This window comes from Pinus tabuliformis, chromosome 5_2 (genome assembly GCF_031772625.1).
Source record: "Pinus tabuliformis cultivar Carrire ecotype Pingquan chromosome 5_2, CPIR1, whole genome shotgun sequence".
Classification (NCBI taxonomy): domain Eukaryota; kingdom Viridiplantae; phylum Streptophyta; class Pinopsida; order Pinales; family Pinaceae; genus Pinus; species Pinus tabuliformis.
Window position 1 is genome coordinate 1,006,122,873 of NC_142306.1, and position 5,034 is coordinate 1,006,127,906.

Consider the following 5,034-nt stretch of genomic DNA (forward strand, 5'->3'; position numbering starts at 1 on the left):
CCATTTGTCTTGACCTGATTGGCTGTTGTTTGCTCCAGCTGATGTCTTGTACACCCTTTAGCCGTTTCCCTTTCAAAATTCCCGCTTCTAATTCAAAATACTTGATTTGCGTTAAAAACAACATCTTCAGCAGTTTCGTAGCGCGCTACGAAACTGCTGAATTATTTAAAACAGTTTGCCTTTGACCCGAGATCTTTATCAACTGCCAAAAAACTCCCTTCGACTTTCCACATGTTGAACAGGGATTTATATTTCCTCAGAGAAATAAGATTAAGCAAATTTGTCAAAAATTTTAAACAAAACCTTACTTGAAGTGAAAAACTCATTTAGCAGGCAGCCGGTTCAGCTGTGCCTTCAAATCTTCAATTTGTTTCCTACTGGAAGTTTCGACCAGCTTAATCCATACATGTCTGCATCACGAATAGCCATAATGTTGCCTAGAAACCACACTGATTCAGGGAATAGTGATTGAGAAACTGCTCGGGATACATATGGTTCAGTTAACAACGGATCAGCATTGAGTTGAAATGAAATTTCCCACTCAACCATATTGTTCAAGACTGGAAGCCGTTTACACCAGCTACCCATTTCTTTAGGAGTGCAAAATTCTCTAACGATGACAACAAAGTCAACAACAGATGCCTGAATCCTATGTGTAAGGATATGTGATGGATCGTGACGGTATGGATGATTTTGAACCATGATATATGCATGTGGCACACAATCCTCCAAGAGTTGAGCAACACGTTTACTTGTTAGTTTACTGCCAACTTGAACCACCATGTCTGGAGAGACCCAGTTCTTCACAGAGTTGCCAAGTAGAACATGATCCAACAGGTCTATAAAGCACAGGCTAAATTCAGGTTCAGAAGATGCAAATGGAAGCTTTCTCAGATGCATCCCTGATAAAATATCAGGCACAACTGGCCAGTGAAGATGTTTAGCAAGTGACAAAGTCGTCCATGTCTCTTTAGCAGTCTGAAGACACCCAAGAATTAAAAGCCCCCAACTTGCTCCTTCAATCAGATCCACCACTTCCTTATATTGGCCATATGTGTTCATTAGTTCTTTGGTAAAGTGGAATTGTGTTACTCTGATGTGTTTAGTAAATGGCTCTCTGTTGGACATCCACATATTGAGCCCTTTCAAACTACCCAAATTCCATTGGCAAGAAACTCCTGCTAAGGGCTCTCTAAAAGCACAATTAATGTGTACTGGACCAAAAGGCTCTTATGTGGCTCTAAACACCGCAGTGTCAATAGTAGTAAGCACCATTCGGGCAGGAACCTTATTATCAGGTGGAGGTAAATTAGAAAAGGACCTCATAAACGACCCAAAGTGATTGACCTGATTTGTTGTTTGATTTGCTCCTGTATCGTGTAGTTCTAGACGGCGATCTGCTGTGAGCAACAATATTGAAATACAGTCCTGGCTTGCCTCTACCACAGCAGGAAGGAGATTTGAGAGAGCCATTCCAGATGATGTTATGACTGCTGCCGGTTCATATGATCCCTTTCCATATCCCAATGTATGAAAGGCAAGAGAACGCTCATCGATACATGAGATACATGAGACATGACGATTTTGTGCAGCTGCCACAGTAAACGGAGATGATCTTGATCCTGGTGCTATGCAAAAGTATGTTATACCCAGTCGACAGCACTCCTCTGTAAAAACCCCAGCATTGACACATATCACCTACCAGACGCCGACTGTTTGACTACCGAGAGCAAAGGAAGTAGATGCTATCGGTTGATTTGGTGGATTGGACACTGAAAGAGATGGAGGCATCACAGGTGTCGAGGCGCAGAGGATGAGGGGAGAAGTTATATGGATTCCTGGGTTTCGCTTCTTTTCTGTGTTCACCCGTGGCATCTCCTCTGTGGTGTCCACATGCTGTATAGCTAAGGGCAGAGACCAATACACTTGGGCCTCATATCATTCCTCCAGCTGTTCACAAGAAACTTCAACCCTTCTAATTGGTAATCACGAAGTGTGCCTCCTTTAAACCATTCAGGTTGTTCATCAAGTTTACGCAACTTGCTCTCAAAGTTCAATTGGGGATAACTGAAGAAAACACAATATTCTTTGATCAGCCAGACGTAAACCAAATCTTTTTGGAGGCCTTTTGAATCCATTTCTCACAATGAATGTGCCAAGCTCATTATCTAGTGTCCATATGCTGAAGCCTTCTCTCGTATGTTTAATTTCAGTTGTGTCCCAAATGCTGTTATCAGGAAACCTGATCTCCACTTACCAAATCACTACGAACACATCGTAATAAAGTAGTTTCCTCAGGTTTCATTGTACTCTTACTTGCAATACAACCTAGCGAAACATATCCTGGAGGTGCCTGGGGAAACCAGAAGGATACACTATCCATGCCTCTCAGTTTGTCTATATGCCCTACTTGTCTTAAATCCAGTGGAGATCTCAAAGTTGTCCCATCAATGAGATCACGAAGCACCAGAACCATATTCGGAGGCTGATATCCTGGAACTGCAATATCACCAACATAAAAGCATCCAGGTGGAAGAATAGGACGCCAAATAGAGACCTTTCTCTTTCCACTGTTTCCTCTGTTCCACCACACTAACTCAAACTCTACTACATTTTGATATCTCTGACTAGATAATATGGGTTTCGAGCTTTCCAACTTCATAACCTCTTCTATGCTATTGCTACCATGTGCAGGTTTCTGCATGGATGGATTGGCACATTCTTGATTGTAACCAAACCAACATAACGAAAATCATAGGCTCTCCACTTTATATGACCATTTGTCATCTGTAAAGGGTGCCATTTGACCCAGTAATACCAATTTTGTCCATATCTTGAGAAATATAAGCCTGAAAGCCCAATCTCGATAGAGAAGAAAAATGGGACCTTCATCCACAGGAACCTGCAAAGGGACTGACACCAAACCTTTATAATTAAAAAAAATTGATGTTCAGAATTTTTTTTTTTTTTTTTTTTTTTTGAGTGATAACAGGTGGCTCCACTTGGGATAGTGTGCTCCTGTAGTACACTAAGAACCTTCAGTTCCAGTGCTTTATCCTCTTATGATGAAAAAAAAATTATTTTACAAACATCTTCTTTAAGTTCCTTGGGCCTTCACCTCAGGCTTAAGCTTGATGATCACTGTAGGAGAAAGAAGTCTATATCTACTGAAAAATTGCTCAGTCAACCTTGAGCTTATTTGCATTTTCCTACCTACCTACCCTATCAGCTGCAATCTCCACTTGTAGCTCAAGGAACATGAAATTTCCAATGAAGCCAATCAATTGTCTTCTCTGATATTGGAGGCTCTTGACTGCATTCAACCTCAAAATAACCATGGTAGTGAGATGACCAAATCAACTCATAATATACTTGATCTTCATAATGCAAATGAAAATGAAAGACCGGAGTGCAAAGCTTGTCCATATATTCACTTATAGGGTCAAAGAATACATGGTTATGTTGATGATCATCATAACATTCTACATCTTTAGACAACTGATTCTCAACCACACAAGATTCTTTTGATATGCTATCGAACTGCTTTTCTGAATGCTGCCTACAAACAATGTAATTTTCCTCTTTCTTATGATCATTTATTGCTGTAAGCTGCTGAGAAGTTTGACATAAAAAACCAACCTTTTCCTCTGCCTGAGGGTCGTAAAAGCTATCTTCCAGTACTTCTTCTTGGTGTTTGCAATCAATTTCATACTCTTTATGACCAAAAGACTAGCAAGTTTGTTGCATCTTCTCATTCATATCATGGGATTGAACATGGTTTTCATAAGTAAACCCCTGCTGATATTCATGTTGCATTTCATCGGATGTTATACTTTCTTCTTGGTGCTGAAATGCATTGTTATGAAGAGCCTCTAAAACTTCTTCATCCATAAATTCATCATCATCATAACAATCCTCCAAGTATTGAATAAAACTCGTAGAATGTTTACAACAATCTTTGACCAGCAATAAGGAGGGATGACACTCTTTATACATGTCATAGAACACATCATGGAAATCAGCAAGAGAATATAATGAACCATTTTCCAAACTTTTATACCAAGACCATGCCTTTCCTTCTAAAGTGGTCATAAACATCTTCATGAGACAATCTTCAGGGAAATGAACCTTAAGACTGCGTACATGCATATGGAACCTAACCAAATGAAGAGCAGCATTGTCCTTCTTTTCATCTTTGAATATTGGAAGATCATCTAACCAATCAACCTTTGGCATAGGATTTGGAAAACCAGGGATATGAGACCGATTCATAGGAGCATACCTGGCATTCATTCTTGCAGTGGAATTCATCTTGAAACTTCATCAAGCTACTGATCTTCTAGTAGTGGAGTCACCTTCCAATTTCTTATTCGATGTGTGGAGTTGCCAAGGTAGTTTTGCAGCCTCAAAAAGATGTCTGAGCTCCTGCTACCTTCAGAAGTTCAACCTCTTAATTTCGGGAATGAATAGACTTCAGGCTCCCGGCAGACGCACCAAAATGTTATCTCAAAATTAGGTCCTGGAAGGCTGCTGACCAGGAAGACTTCAAGTAACTATTTCAAACCTACTTTAGGCTGAGGCTTAGCCTCCTCAACCTGAGAGGGCTCTCTCTAGAGGGGTTTATGATTTTGATTAAGATAAGATGGTTAACTCTTTGTGAAATAACTGTGACAAAAATGAATGCTGGAAATATATTAAACAAGTTTCCATTGGGCCTATGGAGTCACTAACACTTCAAGGTAACAGTGAACTTAATCTTACATGGCAGTCAGGGCATTCTGCATTTGAAGTTCAGAACATAACACATATGGAACCACAGTTTATAGATGCATACAGGAAATCAGAGCACAATCAGTGAATTCTGAGTGATTATACATCTACACAACTGTAAAAAACATTAAGGGAAGGATAAAAACACACATTCTGAACATAGAAATCCTTCATGAATCATGAGAAGTAAAATTCAAATTATATTACTGAAATGAGTGTTTACATAAGCCAAATACGAGCTGTGTCATAGAATTTTCCCAACCC

At 39.8% G+C, this 5,034-nt stretch overlaps 1 pseudogene; it reads right to left on the reverse strand.

Annotated features, from left to right (window-relative positions):
• Positions 1-354: 354 nt before the first annotated feature.
• LOC149162688 (protein PHYLLO, chloroplastic pseudogene) lies at positions 355-1,062 on the reverse strand (annotated as a pseudogene).
• Positions 1,063-5,034: the final 3,972 nt, after the last annotated feature.